This window comes from Lemur catta, chromosome 12 (genome assembly GCF_020740605.2).
Source record: "Lemur catta isolate mLemCat1 chromosome 12, mLemCat1.pri, whole genome shotgun sequence".
In the NCBI taxonomy this organism is placed as follows: domain Eukaryota; kingdom Metazoa; phylum Chordata; class Mammalia; order Primates; family Lemuridae; genus Lemur; species Lemur catta.
Window position 1 is genome coordinate 60,022,914 of NC_059139.1, and position 22,992 is coordinate 60,045,905.

Genomic DNA, 22,992 nt, shown 5'->3' on the forward strand with positions numbered 1-22,992 from the left:
TGTAATCTTAGCACTTTGGGGGGCCAAGGCAGGAGGATTGCTTGAGCCCAGGAGTTCGAGACCAGCCTGAACAACATAGCAAGACCCCGTCTCTACTAAAAATGGGGAAAAAAAAATTTACCCAGATGTGATGGCACATGTCTGTAGTCCCAGCTACTTGGAAGGCTGAGGCAGGAGGATAGCTTGACCCCAGGAGTTTGAGGCTGCAGTGAGCTATGATAAATGCCACTGCACTCTAATCCAGGCAACAGAGTGAGACCCTTTATGCACAAAAAAATAATAAAATAAAATAATAAGATATTTTTCAGGCAGGGCACGGTGGCTCACGCCTGTAATCTTAACACTTTGGGAGGCCGAGGCGGGTGGACCGCTCAAGGTCAGGAGTTCAAGACCAGCCTGAGCAAGAGCGAGACCCCATCTCTACTAAAAATAGAAAGAAATTATATGGCCAACTAAAATTATATATAGAAAAAATTAGCCGGGCATGGTGGCGCATGCCTGTAGTCCCAGCTACTCGGGAGGCTGAGGCAGGAGGATTGTTTGAGCCCAGGAGTTTGAGGTTGCTGTGAGCTAGGCTGACGTCACGGCACTCACTCTAGCCTGGGCAAAAAAGCGAGACTCTGTCTCAAAAAAAAAGAGATAGTTTTCAGGCCTTGCATTCCAATAGGCCCACTGATACCAGCTGGTCCTGTGACCCTTGCCAAGGAACTGACTCAGTGCAAAAATGGAGCTACTATTAATACATCCCTATAATTTTACTCCTCCATTCTAACCAATCAGTTATGCAAATTCCTTAGCCCCTGCCCACCAAAATTCCTTTAAAAACTTCAGCCCAGAACTCTTTGAGGAGACATATTTGAGGGGTTCTTCCTGTCTCCTTGTTCAGCTGCCCAATGGCTATTAAACTCTTTCTTTGCTGCGACTCCTCCTGTCTCATTGTATTAGTCTTAAACTGCGCCGTGAGCAAAAGAACCTGGTGGTCCTATAACAAAAGTAAGTATGTTACAGGATTGAGCAAATAGATATCTTGTGGATAATGAGAGCCAGGTATCTATCTTACCATTGGAGAAAGGATGTACAAATATTTTTTTTTTTTTTTTTTTTTAGTTTTAAAATATTTATTCCACACTGAGCCTTGAATCTTCTACCTTGTCAGCTGCCCAACAACTTTCAAAAGAGTTTTATTTTCCTGCTTTAGTTGTTCATTTTCATCTTCTATGTCATCTAGGTCTCTGTTTAACAAGTCAATTTCTTCTTTGAGTTTTCCGATCATTTCCTCTTTATCTTGCATCAGTCTCACAAGTCTTAGGTTTTCTTGCCTTTCTCTTACTACTTCCTTTTCAAGATCTTCAATTTTCTTTTCCAACGTGCTACTTGAGGCCAAATTACCTGAAACATTTACATCCCTGTTATATCTAGTGAACCCACTTAAAAATATGGAACGCTTCACGAATTTGAGTGTCATCCTTGCGCAGGGGCCATGCTAATCTTCTCTGTATCGTTCCAATTTTAGTATATGTGCTGCCGAAGCGAGCACACAAATATTTTTTTTTTTGAGACAGAGTCTCACTCTGTTGCCCGGGCTAGAGTGAGTGCCGTGGCGTCAGCCTAGCTCACAGCAACCTCAAACTCCTGGGCTTAAGCGATCCTACTGCCTCAGCCTCCTGAGTAGCTGGGACTACAGGCATGCGCCACCATGCCTGGCTAATTTTTTCTATATATATTTTTTAGTTGGCCAGATAATTTCTTTCTATTTTTAGTAGAGACGAGGTCTCGCTCTTGCTCAGGCTGATCTTGAACTCCTGACCTCGAGCGATCCACCCGCCTCGGCCTCCCAGAGTGCTAGGATTACAGGCGTGAGCCACCACGCCCGGCAGAGAAAGGATGTACAAATACTATTAAGGAGAAGGCTAGAATAGATCCTATGTTGTTGGATTGAAACTGGAGATATAAGGACTAAATCATGGTTTTTACTAAACACACACCCAAAGAAGGAGAGACAGAGACAGAGTGTGTATATTTATATATGTCCTTGCTCTGTGCAGTAAGAAGGCCTAGAAGCAATGACATGTCAGTAGCAACGAACACACCTAATGCCCAGATCTTGGTTTCCAAAGGTATTGATAAAAGAACTAGGACTTCTTAGAGAAATGGCTGATTGCAGGGCTGGAGCAAAGAAAGTCCAATACGAGCCTGGAGAATCTGTTGGAACCAGAAAATAAGGATGTGCTCAAAAAAGATTAGGAGCATGTTGAAAGTATACAGGATCCAGCTTGAAGACACTCCCAGTGGCCAAATCTGGGACAATCTAAGCAGCAAAAATAAATAATTATGTAAGGATTATAATCTATGGAGTAAAATAAATATCCATGATTCCATTATGATATAATTAAATGAGTAAATAAGTAAATGAGGGAAATGGGACAACTCTTCCTTATAATAGAAGTCCAATAATAAAAATAGAAAAAACGTGTAATGATAAATAACTAATAAATACCGAAGGAGTAGAAATACCATTATGCAGATACCACAGTAATAATTGTTCAGGTAAGAATCAATCAATGGATACTAAAATTGTTAAGTTAAAAGCATGACAAGAAACAAAATATCTGCATAGTCTTAGAGCACCTCCTACAAGATACTTATTAATTACAGAGGGAAAAATAGTAACTTTACAATGAAAAAACTTGGTGGACACCACCTTAACCAAGTGATCAAAGTTAATGTATGTGTAATGAGATATACTGGACTTCATGTATCTCTTGATACAATACATTGATAAGGATATCACTTCTATGACATCTTTGCCAAAGACCCAAAACCCAATCTAATCATGAGAAAACATCCAACAAATTGAAATCGAGGGATATTCTACAAAGTAACTGGTCAATAGTCTTTGAAAAGTTACAAAATCATGAAAGACAAAGAAAGACCAAGAAAGTATCCTAAATTGGAGACACAATAACTAAATACAATATAGGATACCAATGAACATTAGTGGGATAATTGGAGAGATTTTACTAAGGCCTGTATATTAGTTACTAGTATTTTATTGATGTAAATTTTTCGATTTTGATTATTATACTTATGATTATATAAGATTTCAAGAGTTGAGGAAGTAGATACGTGTCAAAGTGATTTGTGTATACTATTCAAACTTTTTGTTGAAAGTTAAAATTTAAATATGTACAAACTAAAGTGGTATAGCTATTATTTTATCCATTTTGGAAATTAGAAAAAAAAGTCATATGGCTAATCATAGGGGATCCAGGATTAAAGCCCGATCTTCTGATTTGCACTGAAATCTGATTTCCCCATGACAATTGTAAGGGCATAAAGCCTTATACTTCACTTCTATGACTCTTTCTTAGAGTCTAGCACATAGCAAATACTCAATCAAGACTTTTGAAGAGGTACAACTATAAATATAGGTTAAATTTTTAGAATGAAAAACATATGGCACCAAGAATAGAATTAAAAACAGAATAGAATAGAATATCTGATGTCAATGATCACATGCCTCTTCTATAAATGACCAGCATCAGATTAATTTAAGAGAAAAATGGTAAGCTACAAAATATTAGTTCTAAGTTATAAAGGAGTAGGGTATATTAATCAATAAACAAAGAGGTTTATTTGCTCTAAATAGTAGCTCATGACTTGGTGTGGAAATAGGAATGCTGGGTGGGAAAGTGTAGCAAGTGTATGTGAGTCAGAATTTCTTGGAGATAATTTTGAAGATCATTTTCATATCACTCTCCCAGGACCCACTACAACCCAGAAGGGGCTAGACTCAATCCAGTAAGGATGTCTCCTTTGGAAAGACTCCTGCTTATTGTGTGAGATTATTTTGTTTATTTTGTTTGTTTTTGTGTTCCCCGTCTTTCACTTTTTCTTTCATGTAATTAAAAATAATCACATAACATCTGTACTTTTCTTAACAAATTAAAAATAGAGAGCCTTATTTAAAGTTAATAATTCCTTCCCCTCTCATCCTCCTGAAAACCCTACCCCATTGTGTTAATAAATGTTAACACTTTTTAACCCTTCCTCACATTTCTCTGATCTTATGTAGAGAATGCTGATATATAGTTCTTACAAACACACATATATAAATCTCACAGAACCTAAGTGAAATAAACAAGATGGCAAATATATAAAATTAAAAAAAAAAAACACTGGTGGCAAGAGAAAGCATGGAGAAAAAAATACCTCACATTCAAATTAGGTAACTAAAAAAATAATTAATTTAAATTTTATTTGACTTTTGATTTTACTTTGCCCATGTAAACAGATTCAGCTTCCCCACCCATTTTTGAAGGGTATATAGAATCAAAGCATAAGTAATTATTTTATATCATGTGCTCTACTACCATAAGTTGGAAAATGGAATCCTTTCACCTGCTTCCTGCTTCGTTATTTCAATCCCTGTTCTCTTTGCCTATTATTAATATGATGATTACAAATAAAGATTAAATATTGCATACTTCAATTATATTCTCAGGAATAATTTCCAACACTAAGAAGGAAGGTCCAGTTTTACCTCTCATGACTTTGCAATAGAGATTGGTACATAACTACAGACAGCATTCCTTACCTGGAAACAAGAGGGGGGAAATGTAATTCTGGTTGCCAGTATCAGCTTCAGATGGATGCCTTTATTTCACATAAAAGTTGGCCATTCTTAGCACATAATCTTGCTAATGGTAGCCTGATGATTACTCAGTTACTATCTGGGGCAGTTCCTCTAAAGTGGCTTTGAATATTATTTAAATCTTCTGTTTTCATTTACCTTTTCATTTGTTTATGATGTCTCCTTGACCAATGAATCTGAGTTGCTTGAGAGCAAAGCTCATATCTTACAACTCTCTTCTTTGCACCTCCTAAAGCATGTACCATAGCACTTGCTTAAACAAGGAGATAGAGTTTGAGTAAGAAGAGCTCATTACCTTGTAATTTTAATACATATTTCTCTTACTAAGGATTTGATCAATATCACATACTATGAATAGAAAGGACAACAAATTAATCAGAAAAACACCTTTAATCATCTTCAAACTGCCTATTAGAAAAATGTAAATACAAATGGGAATGTGAAAATGATAAATAGCTTTAGTTAAGTTAAATTAATCTGAACAAAGATTAGCGAAAAATTCTATAAGAAAAAAGGTAACAGGCATGTAAGCATCTATTTGTTTTAGCCTTACAATTAGTTTATAATATAGGCATTATTAGCCCCAGTTAGCAGATGAGAAAATTGAGGCATATACATACATGACGTATGTATTCTCCCACTTCCTACACCAAGGATACTTAGTAGGTATGAGGCTCAGTGAACTTATTAAATTTGCTCAGTCATTCAGATAGCAAGTGGCAGAAATGGAATTCACGTTCAGTTTGATCTCAAAGCTAATGATCTTTCTACTATACAACAAAAAGAAACACCTTTAATAAATTCTGTAAACAACAAAATAAAAAAGTTGAATGAAGTTTTAATCATATTAGAACTAAGAACAGAGCATAAAAGGCAAAAAACAATCTTACAAAGGCAAAACCAGCACAAATAGCACTAGACTAAAGGTAAGGAGACCTGGGTTCTAGATTATATTGTTCACCCTATTACTGCTCCACTCTTAACACCTGACTCATAAAAAATAGTCATTAAATATTCATTCTCACTCATTGACTAAAAGGTACAAATGGAATGTTTAAAACAGAATCAATCAACCAATCATATTACGACAAAGCTTCAATTAATCAGAACAATTAGAAGATTGTTTGTTTTAATATAATCCTTGGTTAACTAACCATGAATGAGAACATCCTTTTTATAGATTCAAGGTTGCCATTGGAAATCTTTCTAACTCTGTTTTACTGAGCAGAGCAAATTTTATTGTATAGAAAATCACTTGGAAAACTTGCTACAGTACAGATTCTTAGGCTCCACTTCAAGAAATTCTACTCTAATTTAGTATGTATGTCTGGGGTAGAACTCTGGAGGGATTTTGATTCAGGAGAGCCTAAGACAAAGGAAGCATTAAGAAAAGAGCCCACTATACAGTGTTCCCACTGCTTTCTGCAGTATACACATTGTAGAGTATCACCTCCTTCTCTGGGAAAAAACATTCCACTCCTTCCAGAGATGAGTCCTGGAAGCCATATGTTATTCAGTGACCCAGTGCTAGAGGCCACGATTAATTGGGCCAAGTATGGATGCTAGACCAAAGCTTGTCCAATCAGATTTTCTTTCCAGGGAGTTGTAATTTTGATCAAGGAACTCCAGTTTGTCTCTGATGGTGGTAAAAGCTGAGGCCATGAATGCAAATGCTGGTAGATGTAACTATGGGATTCTATGGAAGTTCTCGTCAACTTTTTCAGGAAAGTAGGAAGAAAAGTCTTTAGCTGAGAAAAAGGATGGTAAGTATTAGAAGTATGATATGAGAGGGAAAAGTGTGAAATTATAATCCATTCATTCTCCCACCTCCTACACCAAGGATACTTAACATGATTACCTGGCAAGCATTAGGGTCCTACCTAAGGTTTGTTATCATGAATTTAAAATGAAACCAAGCAGTAAGGTAGTGTGTTTTTCAGTAAACACATCCAGCTTCATGGTGCAGGCATGCTGCACAGGTAGATAGTTGAATTTAACCAGGAATGTGGTTTGGGTTCAGCAAAGGCAGTGAATCAAGAAAGAGGAAATAATGGCAAGGGTATGTGCAAGCGAGAATCATAATTGATTTAACACATTGACTGCCATGTGAGTTTTGTTTAACTCAGGCTGGTTTTGAGCCCAGGGCCTTGTGAAGCAGAACCCTGCAGCTGGTTCACAAAAATCTAACTTGTTGATATTCTTATTGTTACAATTAATATTGACAACTTAATTCTAAAAATGTGGATTGTGTCCCATATAACTCACACACAGAAAAAAATACTAAGTAAATTAGAAAGGATCATTTTGTCTTAATAAAACACCATGGCCCCAGGGGAAAAAAAAATGTTTTTCTAATGTGGCAGTCAATGTATTAAGCTAAGTAAGGAAGGGAGAGAATATATGAAAATGATGAGAAGTGAAAAGGTGGCAGAATCAATGGATTAAAAGTCCTAATGAGGTTAAAGAATTATTGGAGTAAAGAGGTACCAAAGGAAAAAAGATGTAAACATATCATATAATGGTCAGAGAGTGGATACACGGAACTAAAATTATAGAGGAATTATAGTTATTAGTCATGATCTAAGGTATGACTACGGAAATTAATGATTAAGGCAAGTTGGAAGGCAAATTCACTGAAGGAGACAAATTCAAAGAACTAAAAAATCAAAATGTTGAAAAAAAATCTACGTTATTGAAATTATAAAAAATTAAGATCAGAAATTATATTGGTGAAAGGGGAGAAGGGGCGTGCATTAATCCTGCATAATGAAGAATTTGGCTGGTCTTTGTTCCCTGCTCCTGGAAGGTAGTCCTGGAAATTTCCCAAGCGACAGGAGTGCCTTTGTCATTCATGATGGACTCTGATAGTTTATGCAGATGAGGTGACTCATGGTGGCCCTCTAGATAATTTATGCCAATCAAATGACTTAGGATGCGGCTGGCTACACCAGAAAGACCAACCATGTGGCCAGAGGGTTGGGGCTTTGAGCCATATGGTATCACCTTGACCACACAGGGAAGGAGGACTGCAGACTGAGTTCAATCAGGGCCAATGATTCAATCCATTGTGCCTATATAATGAAACCCTAATAAAAACTCTGGACATCGAAGCTTGAATGAGCTTCCCTGGCTGGTGACACTCTGTATATTAATACACATTGATATGCCAGGAGGGTGATATATCCTTACTCCATGGGGAGAAGACACCAAAAGCTTCCCGTCTGGGAGCCTCTCAGACCTCACCCTATGTATTGCTTCTTTTGGCTGATTCTGATTTGTATCCTTTTACTACAATAAAACTGTCATCATAAGGAAAAAACTGATGTCATATAAATTCTGGAATTTTGGAATGACTATTTACATGGAAAAGAAAAAAGTTGATCTTCAGAGAAAAACAGTAAATCAGACACATCAAGGAATGTGTGCATGGTCTTAGAAAGGTGCTTCATAATTATCTTTGTATGAGAGCATGGCATTTCTTTATAATAGACGTTTTATACATTAATAAAGAAAATCCCCTCAGTTTGTCATAACATACTTGAAATACAATAGAAGAGTTATAAAATAGGAGGTAAACTGTAAGCCATAGATTCATATTTCAAAACTTCTAGTTTAACATAAGTAAATAAAATAAAATAAAAATAAGTAAACAAATAAATAAAAACACCAAGCATTCTCCAGTCTTCAAGATCAAGGTTTCAAAGATTCTTTACCAACTTCTAAAGCAATGGCCCTTTTTGTAGATGGTTTTTGTGGCTGAGTCACAAAAGAGCTCACAAGCTGCTCTTTGTCCCCCTATTGGCAGCTCTGAGTATAGACAATGGGTCCTGCTGAAATGGCTTCCACTGTCTTGTGAACGGTTATAAGACTGATATGGCCCACAGAAAAAGCTAACTTAAAGACATCCTCTGCCCTACAAGGGGTGGATATTGAAAGTATAAACTATTTGATATCTGAGATTTTAAAGATTAGCAACTCTTCCTGACTTCTTAATGTATGATAACCGTTTGAGTTTCAAAAAAAAAAAACTGTTCATTTGAAAGATCAACTAGTCAGCGAATGATTTGTGAATGAAAATTTGTGCTGTTATAATACCTAAAAATCATAATTTTTGCTTTTTTTTGTATTGGTTCAACAAGACTAGGCTATGATGTGGTAATAAAAAACCTCCAAAACACACCAGCTTAACACAACTAATTTAATTCTCTTCATGCTAAATAGTAAAGGTGGATCACAGAAGATTTCAATACGAAATCATTAAGAAATCCAGGCTGTGAAACCTCCATCTTAACACGTGGCTTCATGATCACAGCAAGAGAACTTGAGAGACTACACACAAGCTCTTCCTACTCACTCCCACCTCTGGTTGACACATAGCACTTCTGCTCAAATTTCATTATTCAAAACATGTGACACAGTCTACCTAACTTCAGAGAGGGTGGGAGTTCAATCCTCCCCATGCCTAGAAGTAGAATGGAACACTCGTGGATACATTTTGCACTTGAGCACCCAACAATTCACACTTCTTGGTAAGAAGTAAGAAAGCACTCCCACTCTCTCGTCATAGTCTCATCTCATTTAAGGCTCAAGTATGGCCCAAACACAGCCAGCATGTCTGACATAGAAGAATACACCAAGGCATTCTGGCACAGGAACTGGCAACCTTTCAGTTATGAAGGGAAGACAATTTGCATTAGCAAGGGAAATAGTGACTCCTTGCTTTTCACAAATATCTTCTACCACCAAAGTCTATCAATTGCATAGTTTTAGATTAAAGGTACCCTAAAAACATTTTAATAAAAAAAATGCGTGCTCAGAAATTTCAGAAAAGACAAAAATCATCAAGATAAAATCTCTCTTGTTATAGAGAATTTATAAATACAGTTGACCCTTGAACAATCAGAGGGGTTAAGGATACCCCTCCCTTCAGCAGTCAAAAACAAACATATAACTTTTGACTCCCCCAAAAATTAACTAATAGCCCATTGTTGACCAAAAGCCTTACCAATAACATAAACAGTTGATTAATACATGTTTTATGTTACATATATTATATGCTATGTTCTTACAATAAAGCAAGCTAGAGAAAAGAAAACTTTATTAAGAAAATCATAAGGAAGAAGTAATGTATTTAAACTTTATTAAGTGGAATTGCATCATCACAAAGGTCTTCATCTTCCTCATCCTCATGTTGAGTAGGCTGAGGAGGAGTAAGAGGGTTTGGTCTTGATGTCTCAGCAATGGTAGAAGGGAAAGAGGTGGAGGAGGTACAAGGGGAGGCAGAAGAGGCAGGGACATTCAGTGTAACTTTATGGAAATACATCATAATTTCTGTCTGACTTTTTTGCTTTTTCATTTCTCTAAAAATGTTTTATATAGTACCAATTCTCTTTCTACCATTTGCTCCAGTTTCAGTGCCCATATCATAGAGGGTCATGTCATAGAAGAAGTCAAAAGTGGTCTTGAATAATCAGAACTTTCTGCTAGCTTGTCTAATGTCAACTTGTTTTCTGGAACTGCTTCTTCTATGTCTTCTTCTCTTATTAAATAGCACTTATCTCCACCAAGTCATCTTCTGTTTATTCCTCTGGTGTGGTATCTATTAGTTCTTAAATTTCACCAAGATCCATTTCTTGAAACCCCTTACCCCCTACCTTCTTGCCATATTCACAATATCTTTCATGCTTTCTTTGATTAGCTTTGTCATAAATCCTGTGAAGTCATGCACAATATCTGGACATAGTTTTCTCCAGGAATTTATTGTTTCAGGCTTGATGGCTTTCGTGGCTTTTTCTATAAGAATGATTGCACATTCAATGGTGTAATCCTTCCAGACTTTCCTGATGTTCTCTCTATCAGGGGTTTCTTCCATAGCATTAACAATCCTTTCCTTAGAGTACCATGTGTAATGAACTTTGAAGGTCCTATATAGAGGGTTTGAAGGTCCCCCTCATGTAGAGACTGACTTACAGATGTTGTGTTTGCGGGCAAGTAGAGAGCACTTCGGTGCCTTAGAGGTTGAACTCATGGGGTTCTGAGCAGCCAGGGGTATTGTCCAATATCAAAAGAACTTTAGTAGGCACTCCCTTACTAGCAAGGTATTTCCCAACTTCAGAGAGAAAGCATCAGTGGAACCAATCCAAAAAAAGGGTTCTCATTGTCCAAGCATTCTTGTTGTACAACCAAAAAACTAGCAGCTGGTGGTTACCTTGTTCCTTCAAGGCTTGGGGATTAGCAGCTTTATAGATAAGAGCAGCCCTGGTCTTACAGCTGACTGCATTTGCACAAAGCAGTAGAGTTAGCCCATCCTTTCCTGCCTTAGTTTTAGTGTTCAGCAAGAAAAAAACAACAATGCCATCAAAAAGTGGGCAAAAGACAAGAACAGAAGCTTTTCAAAAGAAGATAGACAAATGGCCAATAAACATAGAAAAAATGCTCAATGTCACTAACCATCAGGGAAATGCAAATTAAAGCAATAATATGTCTCCTTACCCCATTTAGAATGGCCTTTGTTAAAAAGTCCAAAAACAATAGGTGCTGGCTTGGATGTGGAGACAGGGGAATGCTTATACACTGTTGGTGAGACTGCAGGTTAGTGCAGCCTCTGTGGAGAGCAGTGTGGAGATTCCTCAGAGAGCTAAAAGTAGATCTACTATTCAATGCAGCAATCCCAGTACTGAGTATTTACCCAAAGGAAAAGAAGTCATTTCATCAAAAAGATACCTGCACTAATTCACAATTGCATAGATGTGGAATCAACCCAAATGCCCATCAATTCATGAGTAGATTAACAAAATGTGATATATGTGTACCATGGAATACTACTCAGCCATGAAGAAGGATGACTTAATGCCTTTTGCAACAATATAGATGATATTGGAGACTATTATCCTACGTATCAAAGAATGGAAAAACAAACACCACATGTACTTACTATTAAATTGAAACTAACCAATGAGCACACATGTGGGGAGTATAATTCATTGGAAATCAAACAAGAGGAAGGGGGAGGAGGAATTGGTGAAAACCTACCAAATGGGTACAGTGTACACTATCTGGATGACGGGCACACTTTTAACCCTGACTCAAGCATTACAAAAGTGATCCATGTAATCAAAAATATTTGTACCCCATAATACTTTGAAATAAAAAATAAAATCTGTTCAGGTATATATACTTTCTCTTGAATAATTTTCTTAAATTGTTGGCATCTGGGAACTTGTCTGTTGCCTCTTGGTTGGCAGAAGCTTCTTCTCCTGTTATCTTGACATTTTTAAGCCAAACCTCTTTCTCAAATTATCAAACCATCCTTCGCTGGCATCAAATTTTCCAGCTTTATATCCTTCACCTTTCTTTTGCTTCAAGTTGTGGTATAATAACTTTGCTTTTTCTCAAATCATATTAGAGTCTATAGGTATGCCTTTCTTGTAACAATCCTGCACCCACATAAAAGCTGCGTTTTCAATACAAGATGAAAAGGTATTTTGCAGTTAAGTGTAAAGTTTTTGCACCTGCTGGCATAGCTGCAGCAACAGCTTCATGAATTTCCCTCTCTTTTTTTACAGTGGTCTTTATTCTGTATTCATTTATCTTGAAATCACAGGCAACTACAGCTGCAGAACTCGGTCTATGGTACATATCAAACAATTCAGCTTTTTCTTGTAATGTCAGGACTTTTCTCTGCTTCTTGGGAACACTTTCAGCATCACTAGTGGTGCTTGGTATGGGTCTAATGGTGTTAGTCAAGGTTTACAGTATTTCACCAAACATGATGAAAAATAAGCAAGAACCATGAGAGATCACTTTTACTGCAATACACAATTTACTGGAGGAACAAACTGCTCACTCTGAGATGATTAGCATCACATGGTGTTTTAAGTGGATACTCATAACACTTGAGCTCACTGCCATAGCAACAGGAGGTGACTACGAAATCATCAAAGTAGTGCAGTATTACTGCAGTTAAATTTATGCAGTTATGATTTAATATTGCATCTTTATGTCTGTTTACATGCATCTTTAGGTCTACATTTTCCTGGACCACCAATGGTGCCATAGATGGTCTGTAAGTGTGTGCATAAATTTTGATAAATTTTAACTTTTTATAATAGATTTGTGCCTATTCTATGGTAGTAAATGATAAAATGGACTAATATCTACATATATTTTATGCATTTGTGACATACCTTACTTTTTCTAATTTTTTTTTATGTTTCTAGAGCCTGTGGTTCATCTGCAAGTTTTTTCAAATTGTTGCAGACCTCCCCAAAATTTTCCAGTATATTTATTGAAACAAATTCACATGTAAGTGGACCCGTGAAATTCAAACCTGAGTTATTCAAGAGTCAACTGTGTATGGAAAAATGTTTAGGAATCTGTTACAAGGAATTCTCCTACTCTTGTGTATTTAAGATTACAGTTTTGCTGCATTATAGGTAGTGATTTAATGGAAATTTGCGTATATCAATCTTTATGTATATAGCCAAGTATTTATCAAATTATATTAATAAAAATATAATTAAGTCAAAAAGCATGGACATTTCAAAGTTCTTAATGCATATTGCCCTCTTGTAAGAACCCTGAGGTCAGGAACTTTATTTTATTTGCCTCTGAGTCAGTGGAATCAGAAAAGTGATCGGCATAGAGCAGACATTCACTAAGAATGTACTAAATTAATGAATGAATACATTTCCCAAGGGCTTTCCAAAATAAATAGTACTTTGAAATACAACTATTCCCACAGAAAGTTAATGAATACATTTCCCAAGGGCTTTCCAAAATAAATAGTACTTTGAAATACAACTATTCCCACAGAAAGTTGTCTATCACTTGTTGCCATCTTGTTTTGATTCATTATTTAGCTGCTTTATTTCTTCCTGACGCTCACTAAAGGAATACGTGTATTTAGCAGGAGCTGGTTCCTGGGAGGTAGTATATAGGAGGACACAATTACTTTTCTCTCCAATTCCCCAAAACTTTGCCTTGAGACTTTAGGATTCAATAATTTATTTGATAATCTTGCACCAAGAAAAAGAAATACACTTAATAGGCTAAATATAATTGTATTTTCCTAAAGACTGGGTAGAGAATAGACACTTATAGATAAGTATAAGTAATATAAGTACATGTGTGTGTGCATCTCTGCTAATGGCCACAATAACATCAGTTACATTTTCTCCAAGATTAAGAATTGTTCCTAGTCCTCAAATTAATCCACATACAAAATGCATATATTGTTTCCCATTTCTACACAGTACCATAATCCCAGAACAGCCTTTGACAAATCCTTTAGCTTTTCTGGCCCACTTTTCTCTAATAATACAACCAAGTATACACGTAGTAGTTTGATATAGTGCTTCTATATCTCAGTTCCTAAATTAAGGCCTTTCACAGAGCTTTTAATAATACAGTCCCACGCTCCTGGAATTATAGACAAAGTTAAAAATCATTCCTCCTTTGCCTTTCAACAAATTTCAGTTCTCTCCTCTGACTACGTGCATGTAAATTCTATTAATGCTAATGGAGGCGACGCACGTGCATACGGAGTGGAATATATCTCTAAATCACACTTTAATCTCTAGCTCCATAACTCTGGCACCTGTTCAAATGATACATGTGCCTCAAATACACACTGCATGTCTGTTGTTTCCTGTCTGAGTATTAAAATTTATTCATGTATTTTTAGTAGCTATTACAATATTTTGGCGAACAAATTTTGTTATTATTGTTATACATGTGTTGAGTTTTAACTGGGTGCTAGATGTGACCATAAACATTCCTGATTTATTATAATGCAATTAGAATGTAAATTTGATTCCTGACCAGGTTATATTTATTTTAAAAAATGGAAACTTTCTGTTGTTTTCCACCTGGCTCAACATATGTAGTAAAGAGAAAACATAATGCAAACAAAATAAATATAAGTAACCTAGTAACTTGTTTCTGTACTAAATCATGGTTATCATTATATAATAATAAACATTTTAATGCATGCAGTTTTAAACACTCGCTTAGATGAGATCATATTTGGTTTATTTATACTAAAAACATTTTTATTAACCATACTAACTTTTTAGGAAAAAAGTGGTTAGCTAAATAATTTTACATTATGTTTGCATAATCCTATTTGATGTTCTCTGGACACATGTAAATCTACCATTAGCCATTTCTCAAAAGGGCCAGATGTATAATACTTCTATCTTCACATTTCTTCTTTTCTTTTCCACTTTCCCACAATGTTTCCACAAAAGGTGACAAAGAAGATAATACTGAAATATGTAAGATATAGCAAGGCCAAAATTCATATACTTTGAGGTACGGGAAAATGGTAATTTTTCTTTGTGGCTGATCTATTCTGGAGCCCCAGACCAGGAGATGACAGAGGCTTACCAGTTAAATTGAATTCAGTCTAATTGCAATCAAAAATTGTAAATACTTAGCCAATGCAAAGTTCGAAGTCCCTGCCAGGACAGTTTTTCACTTTCTTTCCCCTTCTCCTCTTCCTGAGAAAGTGCAAGGAAGTGACAGTAGAGGGCCTCCCCTGTGGTGTTAAGAAGTCATTCTGATTCCCAGTGCTTTATACATGACCCATCTATCCTGTCTAGAAGCTTGTAGATTCTTCTTTTTGCCCCCCAGTATCCTGAAATTTTGCTACGGGGTGTTCTACATTCACAACTAGGCCAAGCAGTCAACCTGAAAACCCATATCCTTACATTCCGAGAAATGTTATTGGATTATTTTGCTGATAATTGCTAGCCTTGTCCTCCCCCATGACATGCATTTTTCTGTTCTTTCTGAAACGTCTTTTATTCAGATGCCAGATATTTAGTCTGACCTTCTAAATACCATTTCTTTCCTTCATGTTATTGCTCTATTTTCTGAGATCTCCTCCATTTTATCTTTGAACTTGCCTATTAGGATTTTTCATTTCTGCTATCATATTTCTTTTAATTTCCAGAAGCTCTTTTATGTTCTTTCAGTGTTTTTTTTTTTTTTTTTTTTTTTTACTTATGATGTCTTGCTTTGTATCATGGATGAATACCCTCTCATAGTTATCTGAGGTTTTTAATTTTTTGCTTCCCAATTTTGTCCTATTTATTTGTTTTGGGTTCTGTCATAGCTATGATTTCCTGAGACCAAAATTAGGGGCAGGTGGTTAATTGGGAAGTGCCTTTGAGAACAACACCTTTAAGCAAATGAAGGAAGCAGGACTGGGCCAACTGAAAAGTTAACTGTGATGCAGTCACAACAGCCAGTCTCAAAGTGAGCTCTGGAGCTGGAATGAAGCTTTCTTTAGAGTTCTTCCCAATTAAGGCAAGAGGACCAGGTCTTCATGCCCCCAACCTGCACCCCACATCTCAACCAGGCTTTGAATATGGCCTGTTCTGGGGGAGGGACTTTGGGCAAGATAACACCTTTAGCCACTCAGCTGTGAGGCCGTGGCAGTCAACCTACCAGCCCCTGGGGGAAACAATGCCTCCATCATTGCACGGTAAATCTTAGCAGTGCAACACAGCATCCGCTACAGTCTTTATCTTCTACATTAAAAGGTTTCCCCAGTTACTTGGTGATCTTTTTCATATATAAGAGCAATATTTAAGAGTGAAGTACTAAGAAGTTGTTTAGAAGCTCTGGGTACAAGCTGGCTACTGTCCCCTGTGATCTCCAGTATAGGGTATTCTGGTTGGTCATTTCATTGGTTTCTCCAGTTTTCTTTTCTCTTGACTGGTCAGATTTCATAAAAAAGCATCTTCTGCCTAGATTGGATTATTAACATTCTGGGAGCCAAGTGGGGAAAGAGAGTTTAGAGGGAGGGTCTGGATATTCAGCATACGAATGCTCAATTAATCACTTTTTTTCAGCAAGTTACTCCCGTTCCCCTACCCGTGCCCACATCTCAATCCAGAGAGGTTTTGTTTTGTTTGTTTTGTTTTGTTGTATGTGCTTTGGAGACTAAACCTCAAATATTCTGTCAAGTTGGGGAAGGGAAGTTGCCTGTCTATGCAATTGAGGATTTATTTAACTGCTTCTTAAAGAGGCTTTCAACCACTCCTCCTATTTTTAGCCCCACCTTCAATCTCATTTCCAGAGGTACCTGGAAATGCCAGTCCCTGAACATTTTGGATATTCTGCAGTGTAAGAGCCTCTCAGCTTTTCCCACCATCAGCAAAGAATTGGGCTTTCTAGGTCTGCTGAGTCAGTACCATTCATTCATCTGCTTTCTAGCTTCCAAAATTTTGCTATTTCTTCCTCTTCCATTCTTTTTGTCCTTGTGGGTGTATGCCTTTTAAAAATATCCCTTTACTGTCATTTTTGGGAGCAAAAGTGTATGCGTCTACTTAAACTCTGATTTTCATATTCTCTCTTTCCTTCTTTCTCACTCTTTCTGTCTCTCCCATACATTTTTAAAAACAGGTAGACCATTCTAACGAAAGAAATTAAGTGCCTCACCAACTCCTATCTCTCAGACACCCAGTTGTCTCTTTTGCCTCCCATCCCAAGCAGGTAATCATTTTTATTAGTCCTTTGTGTAACCATCAAGAGTTTCCTTATGTATATAAAAGGAAATATAAATATGTATTCTTATTTACCTCCTCTTTACATGAAATAGCTTACTATAAGACTGTTTTACACTTTACAGTATTCATTTAATACTGCTTAAAGCTCTTTGCATAACAGTATAGAGCTTTTGTTCATTCTTTTTAACAGCTATATACTATTCCAATTAATCAACCTCCTATCAAGGGACATTAGATTTGTTTCTGATTTTTGCTATAACAAACCTGTAATTAATTATCCAAAACATAAATAATTTTGCATGCATGCAAGTATACCCATGGGCTAAAGTCCAAGAAATATGTTGAGTCAAGTAGTGTATACATTTATAATAATGACAAATATTGCCAATTGCCCTTCATGAGGGTTGTACCAATTTTTAACTGCAAGAGTTGAAGAGTGTCTGGCTTATTTATTTTCCCTACCTCCTAGCATTTAACAGAGTGTATTATAAAAATAATTGAATAAGCAAAAGTGGTACCTCAGTGTACCCTAAGTTTGCATTTCTCTTAGTAGGAGTGAAACTTTTCATATGTCTAAGATACGTTTTCATTTCATTATGCTCAAGTTGCTTTCCATTCTTTATAATGTAGAGTTAATCCTTTTCTTTGGAAAGAAAAGTAGTGTGTGTGTTTATGTGTCTGTCTGTGTGTGTATGTGTGTGTACATGTAATCAGAAGTTCAAAGGCATTCATCATACCATTGTTGAGCCAAATTTATAATTATGGTATATTTAAAAAATCTCTTGCTACATCTAAAATACCATGTGTTGATATTTATTAAGGACAATGGAAATTATTCAAATAGGTTATCTAGAGCAAGCCATTTCTCATACAGAAGAACATGTCTGGAATAGAAGGTCCACTAACATTCAAATTAAAAGTTATAGATATTTTAACATACTAGGATATGTTAAAATTAACTGTATATTTAAGAATATTGGGCTTAGAATCACAAGGCAGAGAACATAACATTAGCCAAGTAATATAATCATTCTCAGCCTCAATTTCCTGATCTAAAAAAATAGGGATAGTAATATCTGTCCCACAGTGTTTGCAAACTCTTTTGACCACTGAGAACCATTAATGTTAATTATTTCTAATCAATAAAGTCAAGAAGAAGGTAGTCATATGAGTCAGGTAAAAACATTTAGAATATAGAAAATTATTGGGCTCTCAGAAAGAGAATATTTGAACCATAAAAAATTAGAGAATATTAAGAGATACAAGAATATAAACAAATAGGATAGTACCTTATGCTAAGAAAGCGTGTATAATCTGAAAGCCCAAAGTAGAATGTCCTCCCAACTAGAAGTTAGGCAAAAAGACAGATTTACTCATTTTGTGATTTTAAATATTATAGTATAAAAATGTTTAATAAAAACTGTAAGCCTTTAAATCTCAGACAAAAGCCAGTGGAGTAGGGAATAAAATATACTGAATTAGTACATTTTAGAAAGATGTCTTTTATGAAAAAAAGATTTTTTCCTGCTTTCTGTAGGTAATCCTGTGAATATTTTAAATACAAATTGTTCTCAAATAAAGACTGCATTTATATTTTCATCTTATAGTCATTCTACTTAAAAAGCTTAACTCCAACAAATCAAGAAAACCCCATCTTATTTCTCCAATTTTATACATTAATCAATATAATACTGTAAAAACAAAATAACACGAGAAATACCATCATGTGGAATTTAAAAGTTTTTTTCAGACAGGTGTATGTACTTCGAAAAATAAAAATTATAATATCGTGTAACTGTGCTGCTTCCTCAGATTCAGTTTTTTAGTTGCAGCAATAGGTCCCCCTAGTGGAGATTGAAGATACATTTTACCCTATTTTTCTGTCTTTCCAAATTACTGTTTTAATTTGAGCAGTTGGAATAAGTACCATTCTTTCTTGAACAATGCATAGGGAAAGGTTTAAGAGAAAAACTTCCTGGTTAAAGAAGGAGGTTAGAAGACTGCGGATTGACTGACATCTCCTTATGAATTTGTATTTAATAACATTCATAACTGCAGAAATCAAACCCCTTCCCCTTAAAAAGTACACCCCTCAAAATATAAAATCTTAGTTGATAGAGGTTAACAAAATTGAATATGTAATATAATGAAGCTTTTAAAAAGCAGATTCATAGATTACAAGAATCTAGCTAATGAGTCCTTTTATTGGTCTATATCTATTCATGCATACAAGGCAAATGGCTCCTCCCCTGGGAGGAAAATCATTGTTGAAAACTCAAAAGAAAATTAACAAATTGAAGTACCAAAAGACACACTTTTCATTATTAGGTTACATGAGATGATACCTAAACAAGTGATATAAAATAGAAGAAATAAGTGTGCCAACTTCGTCTATGCATGAATAAAACAAGTTATTGAAATGAAACCAGAGCCATGTGCTCCCACTCAGAGGCTTAATCACCTTGGAACAGTATGGAACTCAGATTGCATTCCCTAACCTTTTGAAAACTAATGTTCAAGCAGTGGCAGCTTGGGACAAAAACTGAAATTTCGAGGATAGTGTCTTTTTTCAGCGGTATCCCATACAGTAGAGGTCCTGGAGATCCCAGAACATCCAAGATCAGATTGTAGAATTGGAAATCACTTGAACCCATAGGGTAATAACTACTCAGTGTTCCTTTCTGTGCCATCAATCTCCCACCACCACTCACCATTTCCCTGTGATTCCTGCCAGTTTTCCCCACATCAACCCTAAACCTCTGGCTTCCTTGGGGTTTAGGAGCCCCTGAGCAACTGTTAATATGGTTAGGGTATTCCTCAATGCTTAATTCATCAGCATCCAGAGCCATGTTTTAAGATAGCCAAACACCATGCCAATCTTAATTCCTGTAATTTCATGTTTCTAGATATTTTTTTTTAGAAATTAATATATGGGGTATGTCATTGAGCTAATCACGAATATGTGAATTGACACTTCAGAAAACTTCTACATCCATTCTATTCTACACAATACTAAGGCATAGCAGAGGTCTAGCATTTGTCCTTCTCTATAGTGATGGGAGGGGCTCTTTTAGGTTCCCACCCCTACTTCCACCAGAGCCTCTTCTCGGTTAACTTAGCACTTCTCTAATCCCATGGGAGACAAGAAGTGGGGAGAAGTAAAAGGAGGCAATTACTAACTGGGAGATGAGCCTTGTCCCAGGTCTCTGCTGGGTCTAATCATGATCAATCTGAACATTCTCCCATCTGACCCCAATAACTGACGTTGACTGTATTTGTCTCTTCTTTCTATCTGATTTTGAACTACTGTTTCTACTTTAATAATCTTTCTGTATTTGTGCCGGAAAAATTTGCTATAAATCCGTTCTATTTTTTAGAAAAAAAGATGATATATATATATATATAATAAATAAAAAGAAACTAAGAACTCTTTAAAAACAGATTTGACTTTTATATCTCTCTTTCATATGAATTTACCCAAATAGCTGCTAGGAATAAAGTTTACCTTTTTGAAAATAATTTTTTAAAAACCTTTGACCTTAATAACTTAGGCAGAAATGTAAATCATGATTTTTAAGCTGATTTCAACCAAATGTTACAGCATATGATTTATCCAGGCTTCCTAAGAATATATTTCCTCCAGATAGACAGAACACTGACTTGTTCACTTGTTTATGGATACTCCGAAGAAACTAAACTGAGTTTAGAACTTACCCCTAAGCAATATCCTAGCTACCTGGGTCTGGGTACACCCAAGAGTTCCTTGGAGGCCCCCAGGACCCCAGAACTTCCAGGATTTGATTGTAGAACTGCAGGCATTTAGGGCCATGGGCCAACAATTCAAACTACAAAACAAGTCTCATTACAACAATTTATATTTTAATATAACTTTGCAATTCACAAAATATTTTCACAAATATAATCTCATTTATTTTTTCCAAAACCAAACGAGGTAAAAAGATTTTTAATTTTCTAGTTTTTTTAAAATATTTCCCAGTTTTGTTCTTTTTTTTCTCTTAATCTTTGCCACAGCAGTGAAACTACCCAATTAGATTTGAACAAAGTTTACTTCCACAAAGAAAATTCTTAGAATCCAAATCTTGCTTCTCCCTCCCACCCCCACTTTGAGGGAGTTGTTTTGTTTTTATTGCCAATGTTGAAACACATCCCACCATCCCCTAAGATTTAGATTAGCAACAATTATCTCCCAGCAAGTGAGACATAGAAAAAGATCTCCTGGAAAGCTTAGTTTTGGCCAGCTATTCAGATTTAATTGAACATTTTTAATCTTAATAGAAAATGAAAAAGGGAAGTGTAGATCTTGCTTAAAGTATGGTTACTTCTACTTGTTTGGCAGGAACTTTAAATGCATAAAATTTCAAGACAATCAAAATGCATATTTTCTAAAGAAAGATTGCTTCTCAGTAGGCAAACCTTTAACCTGCTATTAAATTTAAGGAGATCCTCGATGGTTATGGTGGGAAATATTATTTGAAAATATTTTTATCACTTAACATTTAGTTGATATATATTGAGTGATTTTTACTCTAAAGAGCCATCTATCAGAAGTAGGCATTCATCAATAAGTCACCAGAATTTATGTTCTACAACGGTACATGTTTTCTTGCTGTCAAACTTACATGGACCTTTTGGAAGACCCTGGGGAAAGGCAGTCTGTGGTAATGCCATAGAGTGAAAACGATCGCTCTTTTCAGAGAGCACGGTGGTGTGTTGGGCAAATGTTACAAGCATATTAAAATCAGAAATATTGGACTCCAGGGATTCTATTAAGTATCCCTGATTTCTTTTATTATGAGATAAAGAAAACCTATTTAAAATATTTTAATTAAGTATAAAATGGAGGTAAGTGTGATGATCTTTGACTCTATGAAATGTCAGTAATCTTCCCCGAATCATCACATAATGAAAAAATACTTTACATATTCTCAGAATAGCACAAGATGTATAGGTTTCTAAAGTCCTAATGAAAAAGATCATTTGGATTTTTGTAGACAATTAGATAAGATTGTTAATAATTATACCTAATATTTAGAGTACACCTCATGAAGGTAACTTATACCTTCATATATCTCAGATAAACCAGAGACTTGGTTTTATTAGTTTAGAATTTAGATTATTCATAGCATCTAGGATTAAGTTTTCAATGAATGCTTTAACAATAGTATTATAGAATTCAGAATGAGGAAATGTAAACAAATTTTCTATTCCAATTCAAAACTCATTTCAATTGTATGGGTATGCCTAGGCTGTTTACCCATGATCTCTCAGGTTCGACTAAGCTTTCTTTCATCCAGGTGACTGCCGACTGTCATGTTTCATTCTGAGATTTCCTGCTTACACAGATTCTGAACAATTCATAATTCTACAATTAATATGATCTTTATTTATACCCCACAACCACCACTAATACACCTCCACGGAGACCTACCTACCAGAGCTTTGCTTTAGACTATCAGGTTCAGGTTCATAAACCTTATCCATCCTCCTCTCCCGCTTAATGCCTCAAAGACCCTCTCCCACACTCTTTTATCCACCATACTTCTAAACCCACGGTTCCTTTCATTTTAAGCAGTCCCTAAGATAAAATCTCCATGAAGATTAATTGGAAAAAATGTTTTCCTAAATCTTACCCTCAAAATGAAAACCTTTTATCAGTCTTCACTACTCAATAACGTACACTTTCTCAATATGTATTTGCTTAACATTGTATTTTTAATGTATTTATTTTCCAAACTCATCTACTTTTTAATGTATTGCCTTCATGACTATAAAAATATAGTCTATCTAAGAGTATAAGCT

The 22,992-nt window shown here is 35.8% G+C and overlaps 1 non-coding gene across 1 annotated transcript; it reads right to left on the reverse strand.

The window, feature by feature from the left end:
• Positions 1-1,430: 1,430 nt before the first annotated feature.
• LOC123648676 lies at positions 1,431-1,537 on the reverse strand. Its single transcript, XR_006738704.1, has one exon. It is a non-coding gene; the product is annotated as a U6 spliceosomal RNA (small nuclear RNA).
• Positions 1,538-22,992: the final 21,455 nt, after the last annotated feature.